General features: G+C 30.8%; 1 protein-coding gene across 2 annotated transcripts in view; it reads left to right on the forward strand.

The window, feature by feature from the left end:
- Window positions 1-953: 953 nt before the first annotated feature.
- Window positions 954-27,937, forward strand: part of LOC116775224 (uncharacterized) — a 105,417-nt gene continuing 78,433 nt past the window's right edge. For both annotated transcript variants that reach the window (XM_032668075.2, XM_032668077.2), the window contains exons 1-2: window positions 954-1,128; window positions 23,526-23,563. The gene's annotated coding sequence lies outside the window, so the exon portion shown is untranslated. The remainder of the gene's footprint in view (window positions 1,129-23,525; window positions 23,564-27,937) is intronic.

Raw genomic sequence — 27,937 nt, forward strand, 5'->3', positions numbered from 1 at the left:
TATGTTCTGAAATGTATTTTAATTCACCACCATTTTAGTGAAAACACGTAAAAGCATCTTTGGATACTGATGTTCGCATTAAGTTTTTATAATTTTTATGCCTTTTTTCCTATTTGTGTTGCTATAATTGAGTAAGGTTTCGGATCCCACACAATTATAATCAAAGACAACTCTTATAAGAAAGTAATAATAAAATAAAGACGAACTCGTTTAACACGAATCCATTAAAAAGTTAACAAACTAAATTGCACTTAATGAGATCTAAGACTTCAGCGAGCATTTATTTAAAATTTAAATAAAACTAATGTTTTTCGGATTTACTACGCGTGTTTTATAATTTTAAAAAGTTGATACGATGTGATCACGGTTGCTGAAAAGTAACCGGAACTTCGGTATTATGTAGTTTTTTAAAATAATAAAATACGCGTAGTAAATCTGAAAAATATTAGTTTTATTCAGTATTGCACTACTAAATTTAAATAACACTTTAATTATTTTCTTAGAATCAATTTATTTTAGGATCATTTTATTACCGATGAAATTCCTTTAACTTGTTTTTAATTTAATATTTACCTGAAAAACAAGTTAAAGGATTCCTTTAACTTGTTTTTCAGGTAAATATTAAATCTTATAGAGCTTAGCTTATTTTGTTTAAAAAAATATATTGTTTCTCTAAATTAGTAGATCACTTTTTAATATTTATGATCAAGAATAAAAAATAATACTTGTTTCTCTTTAAAACCGTTGCATTTTTATAATTAACTCGTTATATTATAATTTCTAAATAATTATTTGATATGAAAGTGCAGCAAATTTTAAACTTTTGGTAAAATATAATTTTTACGATCTTATTTAGCTGTTCTGAAACGATCAGATATACATTACTTTCTCTTTCACACTTCAGAATACCGTAGTTGGTGTATTTCAGACGCTGGCTTTCAGTTTTGTCCCAAGCGTCGCTGGGAGAGAACGTGTTTTAAAATACGGATTACGCACGACGAAAATTTTATTCCCATCGAAACTTTTTAGTGATTAATTTGTGAATAGTGAAGTGAAACTTGGTTGTGTGCCTGCCAATTATTTGGGATGAAAATAGCCTTAATATTTCACTCGTGTCGTCGGATTTTAGTGAGTTATTTTCTTGATTTATTATTAGTTTGGTGCGTTAGTCGGAATTGAGGCTGGTTTCTTTGACGACAAACATTTTCACCATCTTCAAACTGATCAATTTAATTAATGTTAGAAGAAGTTTTATAATTTAATTCATATTAATATATTCGTTCTCTTTACATTAATTTTTTAATCAAATATAAGCGATACGTAAATTATATAAAAACTTTTATTATTTACAAATTTTTACATATATGCTTGTGTGTGTTTGTTTCCGTGTGTTTGTATTCCCAGATGAAGCTAAGTATGTTTAAAAGCTGTCAGTATATATATAGTTTATTTTTAAATTATATATTGAAATGTGAGTACAACACCGTCGCTATTAATATTTTATCATACTTGTCCTAAATTTACGAAATTTGTTCAATTTTGTTTCGAGATTTTCAAATTACGTTCAAAATTCAATAGCTTGTGATCTTTTTCGCTGTACTATGGTATCAATACTTGCAGATTTATATAAAATTTGTTTGCTTTGATTTTTAATGAGTGATTTCTATGTTCATTGAAGAATATTTATAGGGTTACGTTAAAAGGGCATAATTTACATTTGATTTGTAATTAGTGGAACGTTTACGAAACCCTTATTATATTATGAAAGCACAATATGCACGAGAGGATGAGTTTTACGATAAAAAAGATACAGCTTTGAATACCAATTAATTTTACTGAGATGATATTTTTTTCCATACTATTGTTTCAACTAGATCACTTAATTTATGATAGTTAAAATGACGTTGCTGTCTTATAACGCCACAGTCACACAGACGCCGAAAAAGACATTTGGATCATAATTTTATATGTGTTGGAATTCAAACTCTTTCCGATTTGGCTCAGACGTAAATATTGATGTTGCGATCTTTCTCGTAAGTTGCGACAATGTTTCAGGAATGTCATATTGTGTATTTAATTTCGAATGACATATATTTTGTTTTTGGTTATGAAGGATTGATTATGTTGAAGAATGAATTGTATTGTATATAATCTTTCTTATATATTATATATACTTAAATCTTTATTTTGATTTTGTACATATGTAAATATATATTTATGTTAGTTAAAGAGGCAATATCTTCGTATTATAATTTATTGTAACATATTTTAGTTCATTATTATTATGGTCCTTAAATTATTATTTTTATGAATTGATCTTAACAATAGATTCCTTATTAATATTTAAAAATATATGTGCATGTTCGTTTGTTGCTCTATCATCCCATAAACAACCAAAATCTATAGAATAGAATATTTGTATTGCTTATTTAAATCCAATTAAAAATAAAATAAATAGCTATAGTATTTACATAAAAAATATTTAGTTTTTCTCTTCTGTATCCCAAAAATTACTTGTTTTTTTAACAGCAGTCAAACCACTTTATGAGATGCAAATAAATGGGCCTTGTAAATGGGATTAGAAGAGGCTTTAAAACTATCACATGATCACGCATACGATATTTTTATAATGTAAGAGAGAGCAAACTTTCTTCAGGATAAGGTTTCAGATCTTTCGAATAAAATTTTTAACGAAACATTTAAATGGGAACTTATTTTTCAAGGATTTCTTTACGTGTTCAATTCATTTGCTTTATTTAATTTGAAAACAAACTTGAAAGATTTAAAAAAAATCACAAAAATATATTTGAAATATGAAAAATAATTTACTATTATTATGAATACTGGAAAATAAAAAAAATTCATGACACATGACAATTATAATAACTAATTTTCTAGTTTTGTTTCTGTAATAGGTATTTACATAGTGTCTTAGTATCTTAAATTATAATTCTACAAAATGCTGATTAAAATATTAATATGTTAGTGTTTATAGTTAACTAGATTTTTTTTGTCAGTTAACTAGATTGTTAGTAAACTAGATATACTGAAAATAAAAAAAAATACAAGAATCTTATCAAAGAATAATGTTTACCGTATCGCAATATTTCAAAGATTTTTTTTTTCATGAATATAGAAACAAAAGTGGGAATTGACAAAGGAATGGAGACAAAAGGAACATAACACTAGTTAGATTTTCCGTTTGTCTTTGATGATTTTAACATTTGTGACTGGCACAAAATAATTGGAGGTCGTTCAATTCTACTTCCATTTGATTGTGACTTAAGCAATGAAAACTTATTTTAATTTATTGGGCGAATTTAATCTCCTAACAAGGATTTCTTACTTTGGATATAAATTGTTCGTTCTTGCATGTAACAAGTTTACTGGTGAGCTCCAAGTTAAGGGTTACGAATTCGTTTTAGGAGTGAATTTAAATAATGAGACGATCGTCATCGTAAAGAGGTACACGGGACAATCGGCGAATGAAGAATAATTTTGCCGTCAGACATAAAAATGTGAACATAAAATTCAGTACGTTCTCGTCTTAAAATTATAAAAAAAATATATATATAGATTTCATTTATTTTGTATTCTCTATTCAAATAAATGTCTGGGTATTTTAAATATCCCAGCGTTAATTATATAAAGGCATATGATTTGAGTCTTTTGAGATTGCTATTATTTAGAAATATTATCGTCTATTTGGTTACTTCAAAGATCAAGTAACTTTTTATTGCAAAGAATTTTTTATACGAGAGAAAAAAGTAATGTTAGTGGCGTGAAAGTTACGAACCAATTCCACATACACAATATATTTTTACTTCGTATATTTCTAAAATACTCAAATTGATTTATTAGATTTGGACGAGCATTTTTTCAATTTCAAATTTATTTGTTTTTGTGAACCAGTCATGGAGCCACTACATTTTATGCCATGGATAAAAACATTACATGAAAAGTAAACTGAAAATTTTTATTTATATTATCAAGATGATTCAAATTACCGCCTTCATTTTTATTTTTGTTATTCACGTAGTAGGATTTTAGGTTATTTTATCATCAAATTCGTTTTGATGATCATTGTCTCTGTACCCTGATGTGCTTTAATGTGTTATTGTTATAAATTAACAAACTTTAAAATTAAGTTTGAAAAACAAAAAAAGTACAAAACATGTTTTGGACTTATAATTTCATTAAGATCTTATCCTCAATGTTTTCATTAGGTTTATAGTTTTTTAAGTGTTACCGCACCAGAATAAAATAATGATATTAAAATTGTTTTACTCTGTATTGTTAATTATATACAATTTTATAATTAACCTTCGTATTTGAGCTTTATTTTTGTGACGTATTTTAAAAATGTTTTTTTCTAAAATTTCATTGGACCGATGTGCTAGTAAAAAATTACATTATGCTGTATACCCTTATAAAAATCTACATATTTAGTATAATTTTTGACATAAAAAAGAACACAATTATAATCTAAAACATATTCTGATATTGTTTATAATAGGTTGGTCTAATTTTTAGGGTTCCGTAGCTAAATACCAAAAAAGGAAATCCTTATAGATTCGTTATGTCTGTCTGTCCGTCCGTCCGTATGTCACAGCCATTTATTTCCGAAACTGTTGGGCCTACATAGTTGAAACTTTGTAGGTTGATGTATTCTGGTAATCGCTATTCGAATTTTGAATAAAAATTAATAAATTTAAAAATTAAAGGGGGGGATTTCCATACATGGAACTGTTTAAAAAAACATTTTTTTTTTAGCTAACCCATACGTTATGGGTGTCTATGGATAGGGCTTTAAAAAAGACGTTAAGTTTTGAAAACCATTTTTCGTCAAAATCAATTGTTTGAAAGTGGAAAAAGGAGTATCCCCATCCCCTCTAACTTTTAAAATAAGAGGGTGAGAAAACTAAAAAATATATATGCTGTAGAATTCAATGGATATCTTTAACGAAAATTGGTTTGAACGAGATATCATTATTAGTTTTTAAGAAATGAAACATTCTCAAGAAACGCATATACAACTTTGTCGTTCATACAAACACTATGTAAACTCAAGTTAATTTATTTATAAAATATCGATCAAAGTTACAACGCACTACAATAACTTTTATATTATGTCATCTACTTGCTGCTACGGAACCCTAAATGGGCGAGTCCGAATCTCACTTGTAAAATTTTTAAATGTTATGTGCAGAGTTTTTTTTTTGTATTTTTGATGGTCCATTAATTTTGTTCGATTTAATATCCAATGGCATAAAAATAATAATAGCTTTATACGGTAATTTACTGCTGATGATTCAACTATAGATTTAAAATTTCCTTTTGACAAATCAAATCACATGTTACTTTTTAAGAAACTTCTTGGACTGGGAATAACTTATGTAAGACAGTAATAAATTGGACATTTGCGAAGGTGGTACATGACTTATCTTAAAGATAGACCTTCTATTGGTGGTGGTAGTTACATTCCAGAGTCCGCAAGGCTTCAACTTGGAACCACTATTATTTAATTTGTTCATTAATAATGTCATTTCTATATTCAAACACTTGAAGGTTATTTGGAGGTGATATTGGTAGTGTAGTCAAACGACACTGTGCAGTTGGCAACTTTTTATTAATAAATTACCCTAAACATCTTCCCTTTTTACAATAATAGAGTTAAACATACATACTTATGTACACGCTAACTTATAAACTAAACATATTAACACTATTATTAATTTTATCTTCCATTTCTACTACGAGTTGTTGGGGTAGAGTAATCAGATGACACAGGTCGTAGAGTCATGCAAGTAAATACATTAATCTCATTACCCTCCCCCCCACTTGTCTGAAACGAAACGCTTTTGGCGAAATTTCTTTCACTTTAACAACGCTATCAGAAGTATATTTAACTAAATGTCGGCGATTTTGTCTATAGATGCCTAACTTAGTTTTTATAACAAACATATGTATTTGTTCATTGTTATGCTCTAACATAAATACATCATCGCCTACGTTTAATTCTGGTCGTCCTTAAAATGTTGATCATAATACGTCTTACTTTTTATTTGTTTTTCTACCAACTTTTTATGTTGTAATTGATCATCGAAATAATTACGTCTTAACAAGTCAGAATTTAGTTGTTAACAACAATTTAATCTACAACCCATTAGTAGCTGGGTTGGAGAATTCGAATTTTCTCTTGGTGTATTTCTATAACCCAAAAAGTTTAAAAAGAAATGAGATATATTTATACTATTTATGACCATTTCCAGTTGGGTCATTACAGCCTTACTTATATTATCGCTATATAAATCCCTAAGCGGCGCACGTGATAACGGGTCCGGTATGTACTTATACTTCCCGGGTTTATATGTAATAATTAAATCGTATCCTTAACATCATACTTTGCAAACGAGCTGGGACCGAATTCAGCGGCTTTTTAAAAATGCTCTTGAGTGCTTTGTGATCCGTTACTATATCTACACGTCTTTTACCATAAATGTATTAATGAAACTTTTCACAAGCAAATACAATAACCAACATTTCTTTCTCAATCTGCGCTTATCTTTGTTGTGTATCGTTGAGTGTGCGCAAAGCGTATTCGACCGTTCGGTCGCGCTGCAACAGTACGGCGCTCAGCGCCACGCTGCTTGCGTCCATCGACACACCATGTCACTTTTAGCATCACACAACGACAAAACTGGAGCTTCGCATATTAATTTCTTTAATTCTTTAAAAGTATTTTTATGACCTATTTCCCAACACCATTCAACATCTTTTTTCAATAAGAGAGTTAACTTAAATATGTGTTTTGAGTAGTGTGGAATAAACTTTGACAAGTAATTAATCACTCCCAAAAATCTCTCAAAACTCTTTCGATCTATGGACTTCGACATGTTCATCACTGCCCTTGTCTTCTCCGTGTCTACTTTCATACCCTCCTTATTAAATATATGCCCCAAATACGTAACCTCCTCGACACCTATGCGACAATTGTCGTTATTAAACTTAAGGTTTATTTATCGTGGTCTAAATAATGGTTAAATAATGCATTTAGCAGCCTATCGTGTTCTTGCCTAGAAGAATCCCAACAAATGATATCGTCGATAAAACACTTGACTCCATCTAGACCTTCGAGCAATTGTTTAATTTTGTCGTGGAATACTTTAGCGCACAGTTGAGGCCAAAAGCTAATTTTAAATATTGAAAACGCCCAAATGGCGTAATAAAAGTACATAAGTCGGAACTCCTCATCTAATTTGACAAGACTGCTGTCTGCCGATGTTTCGTCGATTTGTCATATTTTAATCGATTTTTGGAGCGTGAGAACCTCCGTTCTCAACCAGCCATCACGTAATACCATACTTTTTATGCCACATAGGATTCGATCTCGAATAAATTCTTCATTCAATGCATTCAATTCGCAAGTTTTATTTAAAAGTTTTACCCCGAAGTGCTCATCAATTTTTTTTCAAAACGACCGTTACGTCATCCCGATGCCTTTAGGAACAACTGGAATTGTTTCTTCCAATGTGTCCACGCGTCAGCCCGGCTGACGGAGTTGCCTTCTAGATACAATTCAGACGGTGCTTGGGCGGGTTCCATTGTTAAAAATACAAAACGTACTTTATGTGATACTTTTACGCAAAATATTTCGTGAATAAAAACTTTCGAACGTATTGTCTAATTAAAATCTCACAACAATATTGTGTAGCCAAACGACAGTTAACAACTATTTACATACTTACAGTGTAATTATTTAGTTACCCTCAACAATATTAAAATAATTGTTATAACAAAAAATATTTTTTTTTTACAAAATTGCTATCGTTTAGATGTTTATTAATCATAATAACATCCAGGGCCAATATTACATGGAGGCTGAACTGATTGAAGTTCTTGTGTCTCGCGATTGGGGCGCTATGCTGAATAGTGAGTTAATGTTAGTGGCCATATTAGTAAAAAAATTAAATTAGCAATAAAGTTATTGATTTCACATTTAGATATTAAAGTAAATTCTAAGTGCTTCGATCCATCAAGCTTTACAATACTTTGGTTTGAGGTAACTTAGAATACTGTACCAAAATTGGAGACTTAATTTCAAAATTCACACTCCTACATTTTATGGAGTACAAAAGTTATTACTGCACCATCTTTCGTATCATTTGAATTGCAGTCACGCCAATAATACATAAGCAGGGAGATTAGACAAGTACAATTACACATCATTAGGGTCATTTAGATTCATATCGGCCATGATATTCGTCTAAAAAACGTTCAATAGCATTCTAGCTCCACAATCTACGAAGCATTTAATTTAATTGTTCCGAAGCGATTACCCAGAAGAGCGTTCTAACTATTTCACGTATCGTTATACCAGTCTAACTAAGCGAAATTTTCCCCTTAAACTAGACTTACACGCATCTATAACGATATGTCATCAAAGATTTCCGTTACTTGTTATGGTTTATGTAAATTTCAAACCAAGTTCTTGTTTCTGTAAAAATAATATTAACAATATTAAATTAATGAATATTGGGATAACCTTTGAGAAGACAGAAAATTTTCATTTGTATTATATACTATGTAAATATATTAAAGTAAGTAAATACATTAATGTATAAGTAAATAAATAAATTATTAAATATAAATAAATTAATAGTGCATATTAACTTTTGATTTTTATAGCATCACTGCATGCATTATTATACAAAAATTTTATATAAGTTTACGTTTATTAAAAAATCCATTAAATTTATTTAAAGAGACAAGTTCGATACCCTTCAAAGATTTTTGTCTCGTGATATAAATATTTCAAAATGCTTTTAAAATTTAACTTATTATAAGAAACGACAGACATGAAATTATTTTTGTAATTAAATATAAATATTCCTCGTTATGACCAGCGCTAAAGACTTCCACTCCAATAATCTTGGAGGGGATTTGATGTTGGTTAAGTTTGTGGTGTGTAAATCTCCAAGTGAGTATAACTCTTGCGTAATTGTAACTTTTAGCTTCTTTCTTAAACATTTTACTGTTATTTGACATTATTTTCGACAAAGGTATATCACGTAGTGAAGAGTTTCAAGAAAGAATCGATCAGTGCGTGGGTAAATTCATATGACATTAAGTAAACAAAATACTTAGCCTATATTTTATGAGCCACTTATGTACGGAGACGTAAACATATATTTTTCAAACCATTTAATTCTTTTATAGAGATATCGTATTATATTATATTTAATTTAATTTATATAAAACTATTTATTAAATTAAAATTATTATATACATGTATAATAGATGAATTAGAAATAATCTGATGAGTAGATTTTATTTAAAATTGATTTTTTATAACCTTGTGTACAATCTGTGTCACTGGTTGTACTTCAATAACCGTGGCTATTAGAAGTGACATCTGCAATCGCTGTCTCAAAAGGTTTCGAGTATGCTGGGAAAATAGCTTTGATATTCAGAAAATATTATTCTGCGTAAGTTCTAACATATTTAAAAATATACATATATATATATTTTTAAATTTTGTTAGAGTTTTGTTTTGAGAATATTTAATTGTCCATACAGTTTAATGATGTTATTTTAGTTTAAAAAAATATTTTCAATTAATATTTATTCTGGGTTGCAAAAGACGATTAATTCTCAGCATATCCTAAAACGCGTTTCAAGCAGCTACAGTCTGCGTAAGCGAGATTTTGGTGTTCATACGTTCGTTGCAAAGACGACTCTCAAACCATTTAGTCGAATTCGGATGACTTCCTTATTCAGCATAAATGTTACTTTAATACAAGCTGATATGTTACAGCAATGGATAAACTTTACTTTGGACAAAATCCATTCATTACATATTAGGTATGACGATTCATACTTCTAGTCGTATGTCGGTATATAGCAAATATTTTTCTGTATTAACTGTGTTTAAAATTTTTAATTTAATTATTTTTTTCTACAATTTTGCAAAATGGTTTCATTATAAATAAGTGTTCACATCAAATTCTCTCAGTACATTATTTTATATTTTAATATGGAAGCATTACTAAAATATCACAAAATCCGTTCAGAAGATTCTCTTACATTAAATTAATTATTAAATATAACTATTACAAGTTGCTGTATTCATGGCTCAATTTAAATAATGTTATGTTGAATAAATATATTAGGTTCTATCACTACACAATTTTGATGTGAAGATCACATCATTATAGCAATAGTGACAAGGGTGTCTCTCAGAGGTGATATGGGTTTCAGCTTTTGAAAGAAATACAACGGGAATTTGTTTCTATAAAATATATAGATTTGAATATTGGAGACGTCAGCTTAGATGTACAGAGAGATTTTATATATTGACTAGTTTTCACCCGCGGCTCCATCCGCGTGAACATCGCAATTCTCTGAGTTGTACTCTGAGGGAAATGCATAAAGTTTGTAAAAACAGAACATATAGTAACCTTATTTTCAGTTATTTTGTTAGAAATAAACTAGATATGATAGATAGATAGTGCAGCGTCATCTGCCGGTCTGATTTGTGAATCTGAACCACCTGGGGCGCCACCTAAATGCATACAAAGGAATGCATTCAAAACGATTCGGCCTGTTAGGAGGAATTCTGTGAAATACACTCGCACCGTAGAATTATATATAAAGATATTTACTTTATAATAAAGTTTAAAAGTTAACATTCTTATAATAAATACATAAAAGTAACAAATCTATAGGGTTTTCTATTAAGGGCGCTTGATCTTTGAAATGCAAAAAAAAATACATGTAGGAAAGATATTTGCGAAATTTTTTTTTTATTTGGAAGGTCTATCGACCCCATTATGTATGGAATATGACATCATTCAAATGACCGCCACGGCTTCGGTTGGTGGCGCGCACACGAAAGCTCCAATTTTCGATGACTCTGGCGCACAAATCGGGCTGTATTTGATCGATGGCGTGGCGTATGTTGACTTTGAGGGCATCGGTGGTTTGCGGCTTGTTGGCATAGACCTGCGACTTAAGAAAACCCCACAAGAAAAAGTCCAGCGGGGTCAAATCGCACGATCTCGGTGGCCAGTTCACGTCGCCTCCGCGCGAGATGACCATGTCCAGAAATTGCTCGTGCAGAACTTCCATCGTAGCGTGTGCTGTGTGGCACGTAGCGCCGTCCTGTTGAAACCACATGTTGTCCAGATCCATATTCTCGATTTCAGGCCAAAAGAAGTTGGTTATCATCGACCGGTATCGCTCACCATTGACGGTGACGGCCACACCATTATCGTTTTCGAAAAAATACGGACCAATCACGCCTCCGGCCCAAAATCCGCACCAAACAGTCACTTTCTGCGGGTGCATTGCCACTTGGTGAACCTCGTGTGGATTGGTCTCGTCCCAAATACGGCAATTTTGCTTGTTGACATAGCCATTCATCCAAAAATGCGCCTCGTCGCTGAAGATGATTTTTTTGCCAAAATCGGCGTCAACTTCCAACTGCTCTAATGCCCAGTCAGCGAACACACGGCGCTGTCTATGGTCATTAACCTTGAGCTCTTGGGTCAGCTGGATCTTGTACGGGTGCAGGCTCAAGTCACAACGCAAAATTCGCCAAGTTGTCGTCTGCGAAAGGCCGAGTTCCTGTGCGCGACGCGGAATTGACTGCCGCGGGTTTTCGAGGACACTGTCGCGCACAGCGGCGATATTCTCGGCAGATCTCGCGTTACGTTGACGCACGGGAACCGGCTGATTGTTAACTGACCCGGTTGACTCGAATTTGTCCACCAATCGACGGATAGTCGACTCGGCAGGACGATCATCGCGACCGTAAAACGGGCGAAGTGCGCGGAACGTTGCTCGAACTGAAGACCCATTTTCATAAAACAATTTTATAATTTGCACGTGCTGCTCGACACTGTAACCTGCCATGGTGGTTTGGGAGGACGGAATGAATATAACACACTGCATTTGACAGCTGTCACTCAAACAACATGGCCGCAATCAGCTGTCAAAGTTCAAGCGTCCCTATTGGAAAACCCCATATAACCGAAGTCTGTAGAAGAAGAGATTTCAGTTTACTCAAAATATTTTCGGGATGGCCGTGATTCTGTAAACGGAGGATTTAAAATGTTGGCATATATCATTTTCACACTACCATTTTTGTTCCTTTTTTAAATAATTCCATAAAAATTTTTTGAATCGTTTTGGTATAAAACCATGTTTATATGAATAAAACTAAAGTAAAAGCAATATTCAATATCAATCCATATCCAAGGTTTTTGAGATCAAATATGTTTTTATGTCTGATATGAATGCAGATACTATATATTTTTTTTATTCATTTAAATGAAACTAGTATTATTCGGATATACTACGCGGATTTTATTATTGAAAAAACTACACACTCCCGACTTTTCGGTTACTTTGCAGCAACCGTGATCACGGGCAGATGAGATGCCCTCTCTCTCGTCTGCCCGTGATCCGTGAGCCCATCGGGATTATGTAGTTTTTTAAATAATAAAATCCACGTTGTATATCCGAATAATACTAGTTTCATTTAAATGAATAAAAGTCGTGAAAATCTTAGATCTCATTTTTTTTTAGTAGTTTTTAAATAGAAGGAATACTTTCTTCAGTATAACCAACGATCCTCTTTGAAAAGACATATAATTTTATTCTGATATAAAAATAAAAATATTTAATATGCTAGTTGGAAACTTGTCTGTTGGTTAGTAATAAAATAAATTACAATAAATTTGCTTTATAATGACGCATAAAGAAAAAAGCCTCCAATAAATGAGAAGCCGGTTCAGCTGTTTTACTCGGATGAACCGCAGATTTGATCGTGTGTCTAAAATATAAATTGAATTCAAAAGTTAAATTGCTAAAGTTTTATTACAGACGGTCAACTTTCATTAAACGTATAATGAGTTTTTTTTAATATTAAAAATCATGTTGAACTACTCCACCAGCTAGTTAATTGTCATGTGTTTTTGTTGCATATAAAAATTGATTTTATTTAAGATGGAAGAAAAATAGCTTGAATGTTTCAAATAAAAACTATATTTTTATTTATTAACTTGCTTTTATGCAAAATATGAAAGGATACTGTGTGAAGGAAGCAAGCTATTCTTACAGGTGCTTTTCCACTGCCGGTGTTTGAACGAGACTGGCTACCGAATGTATTAATTTTAATTTTCAAACAAGAATTTAAATTTAACAATAATGTATTACACTATCGGTTCGCTTCTGGACATAAGCTCATCTCGTAACTCACAGGTGAACATGTACTTCAGTTATTTCTTTCAAACTCTCTCGACGATCTTAAAGACATCATATAAGGTCACATTGTGTTTCTTTTATAATTATATAACAAGTTAAAAAAAATATTAATTTGATTTTGTATTTAATAAAATTCCTGAATATTAAACTCTCTAAACATTCTACAGTCGTGTAGGAACCGTGTATTCTGTTATTGTTTTCACCACGATAGAGACGTACAATCATATGTGGTGCTTCAGTTCTGATATTATCGTTAAGACTATTTATATAATTATTGTTTTAGTACATGTTATGAACGTTGAGTGATAGTGATACATGACACTTATATACATAAAATTAAGGCTTAAATCAAACCAGTTTATCACCATCCATATTGAAAATGGGCCTTTTCAAAAGCGTGCCACTTGTTCTGGTCCTGGCCAGTCCCAATCCAGACGTTACCTTTTAAGGCTTGTCTTGACCGAAAATATGCAAGAACTCTTTTAGAACTATCCGATAATACATTTGGAATTTGTCATATTTTGTCATTTCCAATTTAACAATTCATATATATATGTATATATATGTACGTGTGAATGTGTGTGTGTACTGAATAAAGAGATTTTATTTCACATAACACTTTAGATATATTATAAACAATACAAAAAACAATTGAGAGTATTAAATTAATCCAACGGAATAAAATGTATTCACTCTTGTGTGGCTCTATTTGTTTAATATGGTAGTGTTATATTTTATATTTGAAAAAGATTTTTTTTTTTCGCAGGGTTTCCGTTTTCTGATATTTCTCAAATAAAATGCTTGTTGCGTTTGAGAAAGTTAAAAATTCACCTGTTTTGATCTACAATATTATAGTTGTATTGATGTTAATGTAGACTATTAGTATATTTTATATGCAGTTTAAATAACGTATAAAATATATACCATTTCATTGTGGTTTTTATAAATATTTATGTTATCAAAAGGAATAGTTATCAAAAGAGAAAATCTTCCATATGACAAATACTATCAATCATATTCAATATGAATGATAGATCAAATTCCTCAATTCTGCTACCGGATTTTATTGCATATCTAAGCTGAACACGTTACATTTCTTCTACTTTTTTAGCTACGAAAGAAAAGTTTTTTTTTTGACGATATTGTACTTGACTTTCTTGGATTTTGTGATATAATTAAAATTTTAGTCTTCAGTGATAAATGAGATCTAAGATTTTCGCGAGTATTCATTTAAATGAAACTAGTATTTTTCGGATGAACTACGCTTGATTTATTTTTGTAAAAAACTACATACTTCCGACGTTTCGTCTGCCCGTGATCACGGTTGCTGAAAAGTAACCGAAACATCGGGAGCTTTGTTTTTGTAAAAAACTACATACTTCCGACGTTTCGTCTGTCCGTGATCACGGTTGCTGAAAAGTAACCGAAACGTCGGGAGCATGTAGTTTTTTACAAAAACAAATCACGCGTAGTTCATCCGAAAAATACTAGTTTCACTTCTGTGATAAAATAACTTCTCCGGCTTCACTTAAATCTATTCACAGTTGGCGTGATCAAGAATGATATATTCGTGTATCTTAAGCGTCTAAATTAACATTAATTACAAAGACGTGTTAGAGTTTCCATTTTCAACTTAAACACATACCAACTCAACGATATATAATAAATCGAAAAAGCTATAAGTGACGCATATTGCCAATATTGCCTAAATTTATAATACTCTCAAACGCTATCGAGCAATAAAGTGAAACAATTTTAAACTCTCAACCTATTTATGGTACTTACTCTTTTATGTTATTATTTTAAGCGAATGGCGTCATAAAGTAACATTTAGATAGACATCTCCACTTCAGCGACGTTAAACCGAGCTTTTAACGTGAAATGGCTTAGGTTTTGCTGGATTTGGATTTGAAAAATTAATGTGCAATGTGCTCTCACTAGATGGTTAGATAACTATTAAGAAACCCCATTAAGAAATGGAGCATTACCTCTTTCACAACTGTATTTAAAATTCGATGGTATACTAAAGGTTCTACTGCTAGGTTTATTACTTTCATTTAAAATCAAATCTATAATAAATAAACAATTGAAAAGGTTAGTCGGATATTTAGGTATGTTTTGAAATTAAAAGCTTACCTTAAGACTTTGCATTTATTAAGTTAAATTTAAGTTATGAAAGTGAAGTCATAAAAAAGGATTTAACAAACTTAAAAAATTTTAAAATTCATGAATATATACCCTTATTATGATTAAATTTTCCCGTTAAAAAGTGATATTTCGTCCTGTTTCTTGTGTAATTAGTAATTACTTGTTTTGATATAAATATTGTTAAGTCTATATAAGTTCGTTATTATTAAGCGGTATTATTTGTAATAAAAAAACCGAGATTTCCTTCTTTTAAATAAGTATTAGCTTTAGTATTAACTTTTTAAACTATTTTTAATATATAAATCTTTACATAATACCAGAAATTTTCATTATAAAGATAATAAATGGCGTATATATTTTACAACACAATGTCCTATTATATGAAAAGATAGAAAAGAAAAAAAGTTTTTAAATACTTTCCTCGAGATTGAAGTTTTAATATAAACTAAGAGCCAGAATTGATGAATAAATAGCCGGCTATGCAACTTGAGGCTCCAGTAGTCATTTACTCCTTTTTCCGTGTTCAGACTAATTTGTATCAGTCAAAGGCACTCGATTTACACGGAAATCCAAATGAAGCCTTCTGGGATTCAATACGTTATTCGCTGCTAGAAAATTAAGATATTTGCCATACAATGTTTTTTTTTTTTTAAATAAATGTTTAACATTTGAAATACGTCTGACATTTTAATAAACTTAAGAAAGCCTTTTTTGATCGCTTTGCAACGGTTAAAATAAATTACCAATTAATTTTTAATTAAATTTGAATGTAAGGCTCTAATAATTTATGCTTTTTAATGAAACGTTCACAAAATAAAAGGAAAACATTAAAAATCTTTTAAAAGGATCCGAGCAATGTAAATTTAACGCCAATTAGAACCTAACTGCTTTTTACATTTTGTTCCGGAGAATTAGTCTAATGGTGCTTGTTACTTCTTATTCGTAACATTAACTGCTCTTTAATATTCAAGAAATAAATTAAATATTGTATCGTTTCAAATAAAACAAAGTATTGGGCAAAAAAAATATGTTAAAGCCACTGAAATGGACGCGAGCTTTCATTTAATTTTCCATTTGAGATGGATTTAAATGTGTCGTGTAGGTATCAGTTACTTACAATACAGTTTACTCTGAAACAATGTGCAAATAATTCTTTAGTATTTCTGAATTTAACATGTTGTTTTTGGGAATGTTTGTCACAATGCTAATACGAGACTTACTGGCTTGTGTAAGCAATTGACAGTTGAGCGACGACCCGCAATATTACCAGAGTTAAGGGAGTCAGTGGCAGTATAGGTAACATCGTGAAGGGTTGAATTAAGATTATTGGCTGTCATGACGAGTATCAATTCTGTAAAAAAATATTTGTATATAATAATTACTGATAGTCCTTGAATAAAAATACATAATTAAAACAATATATAAATGAAAACAGTGTAGATATGTATACTTAACTTTAAAGAAACGTCCCTTTATGTTAATATGTTAGCATATATTTTTATTGGACACCGCCAATTATAACATCCGGTCGGATATTACACAGTTCCTTGAATATTATTTTGATAACAATTTATGTGATTCTAATTTTAAAAACGTCTTATCGACAATAGGGACAGAGGCTGGCAAGAATCCAACACCTAGGATCCTTTTAGGAAGAGCAATAAATTATAAATAGTTGATTATGATGCAGGGCTCATATAGATAGCTACATTGGAGGGAAAGCAATAAATCTCTCTAGTCAGGTGACAAATAGAATGAGTCGCTGACTGAATATTTTTATCATTTTAAGCTCCTATCATTTCATCTAAACAGAAAAGTAAACGGATTTCAGATTCAATTGTTATTAATAAATTGTTAAAACTTGTTACATAAAAAAAAAAATAGTTGTTTTTTATTTTTATTTTTTATAGAGAAAAAAGTGTTAACTGGAAAAAATTGTGAATAATTAATGACGCTTATATTGATTTTCAAGATATTATTTATGTATGTAAAGCAATATTTTATGAAAACAACAGTTATGTAGGCGATGTTGATCGACTGCACTTAATTTCAAACCGTAGGAAGAGAGAGTATTAAGACAGTCAGGATTCATATTACAATTTTAAAGAAGTTTATTTTAAGATAACAGAACAAGTTACTTTTTTAGGAAATTATTTAATTATTTTACGATTTACGATTTTTCTGTCCTATATTGAAGTATTTAATAGGTATTCTTTATATTAATTGTTTGTCTTTAAAAATTAAGAAATTATTTGCATTTTCCACAAAAGAACGTGGACTTTCAGTGAGGGGTAAACATAAAATAGTAAAAACAGGTTTGGCACGCTTTCTGATGGAATACAAAGCTGTTTAATCATGTATGCATTAAAAAATCTGTAATTAAAATTTTTCCAATAATCTTGTTTGAAAGTTAAAAGCTTTTGTCTCTAAATATATCGCTAAATTCTCATATATGTATATTTTTTAAAATTTACTTTAAGTTTCAGTAAATTTTTTTAGTTGCGAGCTAACGTGAGCTCCGGGTTCATTCCTTTGGCATTCAATACTATTGATCTTCGAATAAAAGGAAAGCATATTGTTTCAGATTAATTTCCTACATATATTTTATTATATTTGAACTATAAATAAATACTTTGATTTCATAATTCAAGTGCAGTCACTTTAAAAAATGTGCAAACATAGGTTTTGCAAGTGTTTGCTGTCGAGCTAAGTTTTTTTTTATGAAAAAAGGAGCAGACGATTAGATGGCGGTATCAGACGGTTCGCCTGATGGGAAGTAGTCATCGTAGACCATGGAAGTTTGCAACATCAAGAGTTGACGTCCTTGTTTATGGTCGATAAACCTAAAAACGCGATATTTGATAGACCTCATGTTGTAGCTCTCTAGTTAAACCTCGGTTAGAAAAGGTTACATATCCTTAAGTGCGTGGAAAAAATTACGGCGATGCACGTGCAGTCTTGCATTCAGGTGATGTGGATGAAACCCGAGCCTACAACGAGTATAACGATGTTAAAAGCGTGTTTATGGCACAATTTCAAACAGTTATTCGGATCTTTCCCCGTTATACAGACGATAGAATACACAGAGGGAGATTATATCCCTTCGAAGGCTTCAGGGTTCTAGACCGTCTGTGAGCATGTTATTGGTGACATTGCGAACAGACTGACATTATATGGATTCAAGTTCAAGAAGTTGGCACTGTGGAGCACCGGATTATAGGTGAGAACAGAACTCTATGTGGGGATGAATCTGTGCTTTGTTATTACCTGTGCTATAATAAAACAAGTTTCCCGAGGAGAAGTACTCCCTCGATCTACTCAGTACCCTTTGTTTTATAGAGGCTCTTTTAGCCTTATTATATATAGCTGCAACAGGAATATGCGATCCTAGCAATTGTCGCCTTTTTTGTTCCCAATAGCTTCAGTCTTCTTTCAAGCGCAATAGTATCCGTAACGAAATGTATGCAAAATAGTATCCGAAGGACCTTCTGAAGAAAAACTTAGCTGCCTCAAAGGGTAGCATTCGTAAAATTCTCGCAATCCATCTCACTCTGCAGTCATCTTGTATTGCCATATAAGACGTCTCCCAGATGAACGTCTGCGCTGGGATACCTCATGAGAAATTTGAAAATCTCTTGCCTCCTGGAAGTATTCAAAAAGAGGGTCAACTTAGATCTCACTACTATGGGACTTATATAAGCTTTCAAAATCTTATCTCTTTTATTTGAGACAGCCATAGTTTTAGGTTAGATGAAGGGAATTATGAAAGCATTCTGAGGGTTCAATAACTATATTGTTAAAGAGACCATTGCCCATGGTCCTAACTGGGCATCGGGTTTTATGTGTCGCTGACAGGGGAAAGGCCCCTGATTTCGAACCGCGGTTGCAAAATGGGTTTGACTTTCTCACTCTGGCACAGCGAACAAACGACATGTTTTTGTCTCTGGCAACGGGACAGTCTTCTACACAGGGGTATGGAGTTCCCGACGGACCAAAGAGCGGCCAGTGGTAAAGTTTTCATCGGGTGTTCCTGGACCAATAAAATGCGGAGTTAGTCTGATGCAAGGCAGAAGATATTGAACACGTCAACATCCCGGGAGAGTTCTGAAGTTCTGTCAAAGCTTTATTAAATACAAATGTATATTTTTGTAATTTTTATACTATATGTTTAAATGTAACTAAAAAAAAATATATGATACAGAATATCAAAACCGAAGCCATCATGTAATGGAGAATATTTTAAGATCTGTACTTAAATTCGAAATATCGGAAATCTAGATGTCATTATAGCGTCAGCGACACAGTGACCCGGATTATAGCTTCGGGGTTTTGTTGAAAATATATTTATCACAGGAAATAATATTCTACATTAAAGGGAAATCACACTACCAGATATTATAATCATGACCAACTGCAAGAGCTTATTTGTAAAAAACAAAAAGCATGTTCTAAAACAGTTGTTATAATTTACACGCTAAAAAAAAATTTTCTTTTTTACATAAACAAAATTAAAACTTTTTGACATTATTTTGTTGTGTAAGAAAAAAAAAGACTAATTTATAGTACTTTCAATACAAAAATACACATCTTAATCTTATCAATATACATCTTTTTCTAAAAAACAAAAAATGTTTAGTATATTAAGAAAATATCATGAACTATATTATAAATTAAATAAAAAATCAATTTTCCAGTGCAATTAACGTGTATGCAAACAAAACGACACTCCTTTTATTAGTAAATTTTTCTAGATGGTTTTGGAAGCAATATAAAAATTTTTCATCTATCAAACTTTGAATTCTTAATATCGGTAAACTGCTGGTATGAATTGATTGAAATATTACGTTCGTAAATTATCCCTATATAGCAAAGATCTTCCAAGCTGTTCACCCCACGACCGTCTAGAGAGCCGGTTAATTGAAATTCTCATCGTTAGAAGCAGACTAACCCATCCGTCCTAATTATTATATAACATCTGTAACTAATTGTCTGAACCTGACTTTTAGAATTGCAATATTTGACGAATTTCTGTTATTATACATGAATTGATAACATAACACAATAATATATTAATCAATTAATCATTATAACGGAAATAGTTCATAACGAACCTATTCAATCGGAAAAACCTATTTGATTGTATATGTATTGACTAATCGATATTTGATTATTTAAAGGTTTAGTTTAAAGCTTTTTATATAATAAATAATCGATAATAATTACTTTGAATATTGGAATAAAATCAGAGTATGGTATGAACATTTATGAATTTAAGAGAGAGCTCACTATATTTTATTAAATGGCAAATGAGATATAACTCAGATACGAAACCTCTCAGCATTCCATGGATTCACCGTGCGGGTACCGGGTCCAAAGTTTGCAGGGAGAGGAGCTTCAACAGTGCCGGGGACTTACGACCCAGATGTAGGTTTAAGGTGCCCCTATCTAACGCGCGTTAAACGCTCACCTCCACTGTCCAAGCTCCTGTCTCTACCTAAAGATGATGGTAATAGTTGTGAAAATTATTACTCAATGTGAAATTTTATTATAATATATATATGTATAAATTTGTTTCCTGGAGGTTAAACGGCCGCCTCTCACGCATGAGGGTGCGAATTCCAAACCTGGCAAGTACCAATGTGAAGTTTTAGAGTTATAGGTACTTTTTATGAATATTTAGACAACAAGGGTGTGAAAGAAAACATACTATGGAAACCTGGACTTATAATTTCAAATTATAAGTTTGAAACCGCCAACCCGTCTTGAGCTAGCGTGGGATTAATACTCTAACCTTCTCCATGTGACAAGAGGCCTTTGCTCAGTAGTGGGCTTCGATGATGATGATCATGATGAAGATTATTTCTCTATAGTTTATATGAAACTTCATGTCATTTTCATGTCAAAAGGACTAAAAATACATTTGTCTTTACATAAAAGGCACAAAACTTTGTGAAATCAAGACAAGTCTTGTTTAATCTATCTGATTTTAATAACCTTAAAAAATTGCTTATAGTAAAAAAACTATGTATTAGGACGACGTCAAAATTTAATTTCTAAAAAAATCTGCGTCAGAATATTCGTTTGAGTAATGTCGCTTTACAGATCTACTCGTTTCTCAGTTAAAAGTCATTTGTATCCGTCAAAAGAACTCCTTTAAAGCAATTTAAATTTAACATATTTGAAATACTTTGTGAAATTTTATATTTTAACAGTTTGAGGTAAGGGGGCAAATGCACATTTCTGTTTTTTATAGCATATACAAGAATTTTGTACCTTTAACAAAATGAAACACTTTTATAATATTAAGTTTTAAATGTGATAATATTGTATCTTACTAAAACTATACAATTACAACACCATCTAGTAAGCCAAATAAACGGTAACCGTTCGATAAGGCACAACAGCCTAAGGCTTTCATCCTTTTATAGCAAGTGAATTCAATTTTGAAGAGGCTCAGTGAAGTAAATAAAATTATAGGTATATGTTATAACCAGGGATAGGATATTTGATAGTTCTCTTATAATTTACGCAGCTTATTTTGTTCGAACAATTAATCATCTGGTAAAATTTATTTCAATCTACTACAGTGCTGCTTACCAGTGGAATAACATGTTTTGGGTTGTAGCTTAAAGTCTTAAAGAATTTAAGAACTAAATAGGAGTGAATGACCTGTATTCTTACTCGAATTTTGATTGTCACACTACACACGGAGCTATACAAGTTCCGTCACAAAATTTCTCACAATATAGTATTAACGTAAGCTATTGAATCGGACACCCGAAATTCTTAGTGTTATATATTATGCAAACTTGAAGTAAGTATATTGAAAATAGTGTTACTTTAATACGTAAGAAAGTTGACAACATTTTATATTATCATAGTCATATATACATAAATAAAATGAGCTTTCCAGAGCAATATATTTTTAAGTAAGTTATTGCAGAGAGAACTCATATTATAGTCTGTCCTTAAAACTTTATGAAATCTCCAATAGTTTATTTCTCGCATCCATCCGATAATGAAATTTTAATAACCAGATATCGATTTCAAATTTAATTATTTATATTCAATAAAAAAGTATAATATGATACATTAAGTTTATTTTTATAGTCATAGGCAGTTTGTAATTTTTGTTGCTCAAATTACAAATAATAACTCGTTCTAAAAAATTTGAGGAAAACAAGAAGTTTCTTTGGATTTCGAAATCGAAGCATTTTGAAACTTGTAAATTTATATTCACATTAGCTCAGATTAGTTCTGTAGCTCTGTAGCTGTGCTACAATATAACAAAACAAATATATATATATATATATATATATATATATATATATCACTCACTTATTATGTGAAATAATTGTTACAAGAATAAATATTTTTTGTAATATTTACATTTTATCTTTTCATTCATATGTCACACGTAAAATCAAATTAGTAACAATGTCTGTTGGAGGTAATTATTTAAGGAGATTATTACGATTTAATTCACCATAACTTAATGATAAGATAAATAAATAATGTTTAAATAATAGTATCGGAATAATTTATATTTCAGCAACAAAATCTGAATGCACTAGTGCGTTTGTTTCGTGTACAACACAAAAGGATCGGCGTAACATTGTTACGTGTTGGTAACAACGTATAGATAAAATATGTTTTATAGTATACGTCTAGTTTTGAGCTGTTACAGCAAATCCTTTAAGATCATAATCAACTCCGTAAAATCAAACTAAATAATATATATATATAAAGACAAAAATGTTATAATTATTTTTAAATAGACACTGAAATTACATACAGAAATTAGTTAAATACCTGCGTTAGTTTTAAACTATGTAACATAGCCTGCCTTAGCCCTAGTTAGCCACGAGGTAGTATGCAGGTAAAACAATTTTGTATCCACAGCACGTTTCAGCATTGTTATATAAACATAAAATACACTACGTAGAATGTATATAATGTATGAATATGTACGTGTATGTGTGTGAGTGTGTGTGTGTGTGTGTGTGTGTGTGTATGTGTTTGCATATAATTTTTATGATGAATTTGTTTCGTTTCCTCGCAGCTAGTTACAAGTCTTCATATAACTTTATACGTATTTATTTTTGCAGGTAAATATCTCCGTAACTACACTCGGAATATAAAACAGGTGAGCTATTTTAATTTATATAATTGGTATATTAATATAGTAGCACTAGTCTTATTTTTTGAATTACAATAGACGTTAGGGTTTAAGTCACTTAGAATCGTGTAATTTGGAAGAGATCTTCCCATTACTTGTTGAAGCTGCCTTCATTGTCTTCACTTGAAATGGCTTTTATACTTAATAAAATGGATGTCTATGAGAACAATTTTTTCATTAAAAAAGTTTAAGATTTCTTATAACGCTTCCAGTCTTTTTTGTGATAAAAATACATAATTATATATTATGTTATGTGTAAAAATATTATATACTCACTGATATCTGAAATTCCGAACTTCGAGTACTTTATAGTCAATAAGAGTCGGATCACAGATTAGCTAAAACATTTGTATATATATATATATTATTTTCCTATAAAGCTCTGTACGCACGCATTAAAATTTGAACTGTCTATACATATGCCGTTGATTCAATATCTTTATTTAAATTGTTTCTTTGATTTAAAGGGAGTGTACCGTAACTATGAGGTGAACATTAAATATTGAACAGTTGCCTATATAAAAAAAAAAAATTCGATGTTGTTTCAGTATAGTCTTACGATATTAATTATCATAATTATTCTGGTATTTATTAAGGAGACAGATAAAATAAATTAATAACAATGACAACAGCTTTACCTGTTCTCGAGTTATGAGCTCAAAAAAACCAGATTTTGTTATTGAAAATATAGCATGTTTTTAATTTAATTTAACTCACATTTATTTGCGCATATTTTAATTTTCGATCGTATAATCATTGGACCCTTGATCATAAAAATGTAAACCAGAAGATTGCGAAGACATGTAAATTTGAGATGTTTTTAAATATTTATCATGGAAGAAAACAATAAGTTATATCCAGGGAACAGATTTGAATAACCGTTAATCCTTATTAAAACTTAAAGTTATTATACGTTTTAGTGACTTAGGGATAAGAAAATTGGAACTTAAGCCATATACGTATATATATTTAAAAAAAAAACGACGAAATTATTAAGATTTTTTTTTTTTTTTATAATAGATACTCAATCTAATTACAAATATCTTATGCAAAACTATACATTATTTTACATTTGCCCTGGTGCAATCTAGTTAAAAAATAAGTTTATACTTATTGTAAATACTACTTTCTTTAGAAATTCCTCAGGAAGGATGGAACGAAGGTAGTGTAACGATAAATATTTTGCGTTCTACGTTAATCCATTCCGTTAACAATATGTACATATCCCAAATAACAGTGTTTGGTTGAGTAGTCAAATATCAGATCGAAGCGCTCTTCAAACTCGTATAACATATATAACATTATAATTTATGGTATTTTGTGGGAAATAATGATTAAGTTAGGCGTCAACTTGAAATAAGTCTTATCTTAAAGTATATTCAAATGGAAATCTTCATATCGTTCTTAGCCTACAAATGTGATAATTTTATTTGTCATTTAATATTTCAAATATAAATAAATACACTACTTTAGATTATAAGCTTAAAATTGAATGAAAGCAAAATTTCGATCCTTTACAAAGCTTCTTCTTGAAGTAAATAGCATGATATATACTTCAACTATTCATATGTTAATGAAATTAACTTGAGGATTCGTTCAATGAAACAACGCTTTAAATGAAAATAAAAATGCTATTGTTAAAAACATGGATCCTGAATAATTGCCAAAGGCGAATATACTGGGAGGTGTTGAGAGAATGCGATTTACGATTGAGTATGCGGCAATACTATTTATTACTTCTGTGATTTTATCACCGATATCTTTATTCTTTATTCAGTTATGGTTATTAAAATTTTAAAATTTAATAAAAATTGTTAATATACATAGTTGTAAATTACACAGCCTTGTATCGAACATTATCTGGTAGAGAGATTAAAACGAAATAGTACATCAATTTGCCATCGCGAAGGAGAAAGTGGCATTATTAAATACCATGTGTGAGTCAATTTAAATTTATATAATTTAGAATCATATAATAAACACATAATTCTCTTCTTTAAATATGATTGTGTTTTAAAACTCAACAAATACTAACTATATATATACATATATCTTATCCAGACATAAGTTCTGTTACAAATAAAAATCCATTTTTAATGTAGTAAGAGACGAAACCTCTAAGCATTCAATGGCTTCACCGTGCGGGTGCTGGTAATATTGTTAAAACTTATACGTACATATTTATTAAAGTCTTAGCAAAAAAAATACTCTATTAAAAATGGCCACCTTTGACTTTTATAGGCACTAAGCTGTTTCGCCAAGAATCTATGTATTTCAGCATTGTATCCATGTAAAATTTTGCTAGTGCTTGCTCCAAAGGAGACGCAATGTCACCGTGTAGTTTAAAGCAGGCCCTCTGCTCTTAAACTGACCATAATGTCAAGATTAATGGGTTGAGGTCTGGGCTAGACGAAGGCCAGTCTTCAGCTATTATAAAGTCTAGAATTCTGGTTTCAAGCCGGGCTTGGGTAGTTCGTGCTTTATTAACAGAGTCCGTGGTAAAGTGTCCTGCTAAAAGTCCACGATATATTTTTTAAAAGCGTATTGCTGAGAGGTTTTACACCAAAAAACCAAGACTGTATCTTGATACATTTTGGCTTAAGTTTTCACTCCTTTTTCACAAAAAAGTAGTTTTGTAATTCCTTGATAAGACAAGCCCCTAAATCTGACTTACGCAATATAATGATCACTTTGTACCTTGACAAATTGAGCAGCTTCTTTAGAACTGTGAGATTATTCTTTATAATTTTGGTTATTATACTATTTTTCAACAGTGAACATTCTTAAAAGAAAAAGAAAAAAATAATAATTCTGTGCCTTTCGACCGATCGATACACTTTCCTTAATTTTTAAAAATTGATTTAGGGCTGCCCTGTATATCAATGATAAGCATCAAGCTTCAGCGTTTGTTTTATAATACGTGACAAAGCCCTGGCTGGAATCTGCTCTCTGGCGATAAGGTTTTTTTTTTAATCTAAAGGGATTTTGACAGATTCTTTCTTACGGCATTAATAGTATTTGTAGTTCAGTTCTAACAGCTTGAGGACGGCCTCATCTATTCTGTTCTTCGACAGACGAAATGTTGTTGTATTTGTTGATAGTACGATATAAGAACATACGGCTGATTAGATGCCAATTGAAGAGTTTGGAATATGAGCGATGGCTGCATACTCTTTTCCTACTAGGCGATCACTACTATGCTATTTTCTTTAACACCCCATAGCACATTGTAATTTGATAATAAATACGAAAAAATATATGAAATGGCTCTGTTTTTAAAATACTATACGCGTTCCAAATACAAAATAATAGAAAAATTGAAAAAAGGAATGTTTGTATGTGGCGGTATTTATTGTCAGACAAGTTATATACACCTGCAGTGAAATATAATGGAAAAAACGGTCCATACAGATTCGTTTCGCGAAGCGTGTTAAGATACGTTTTTATTTACAAATACATTTAAATCTATTCGAAAAGTCTGTATAACGAAATGTATGAGGTATTTTCTTTGCAGAATCAAATTTTTGAGAAAATAATGTAATAAAAAAAATAATATAATTTTATGACAAAGTATTGGTATGAGTTGAAGCGTTTAGCGTTTGATCTTACAAATATAAAAAGGAACAAATTTCGCTGAAAAGTGACTTCGAATCACTTGTAATGTTTTGTAGGGGCTGTAATTGTTTATTTGTAGGAAAAGAACACAGAAGAGGAGGTTTCGGAGAGGGAAGTAAATAAATTTCTAGCTTCGACACTTTTTAAACGCATTCTCTGTGGATGGGGGAGTAAAACGCTATTTATCAACAACCAAATCAACTGAAAAGATAAGTTTAGTTTATTGGCAATATCAATATCTTGTCATGTAATTGTAACATAAAATTAATTAAATGATTTTTAAGAAATAAAATGATATGTCTAGACAGAAACGCAATACGCCACGTACCAGTTATCATACCAGTTAATCATATCTAAATTTTAATGTAGAGGATTTTAACATGTTTATTGCTTTTAATAATCGGAATAGCTTAAGCGCTGTCGCTGCGCTCGCTTCTTGGTATCCGCTGCGGTTTTGTTAACACAAACGTTTTATAGAACTGAAAGTGAAATTGTTTGTTTAGGTTTTTGGATAAATTGTTTTAGGAGTACTAATTGTTTACCAACCAACCTAGTAAAGCAGTTTACTAGAGTGAGAATTCCAAGAGGATAAATGGCTACATACTCTTATGTTATCAATTATTCTATATGTAGCTATATTCTTCTATACTCTATCAAATAAGGAGACATATATTTTTGTTTCTAAAAGTAATAATAAAAATATTTTAGTGAAACTGTGATTGATTC

The sequence above is a fragment of the Danaus plexippus genome, chromosome 25, assembly GCF_018135715.1.
Source record: "Danaus plexippus chromosome 25, MEX_DaPlex, whole genome shotgun sequence".
NCBI lineage: Eukaryota > Metazoa > Arthropoda > Insecta > Lepidoptera > Nymphalidae > Danaus > Danaus plexippus.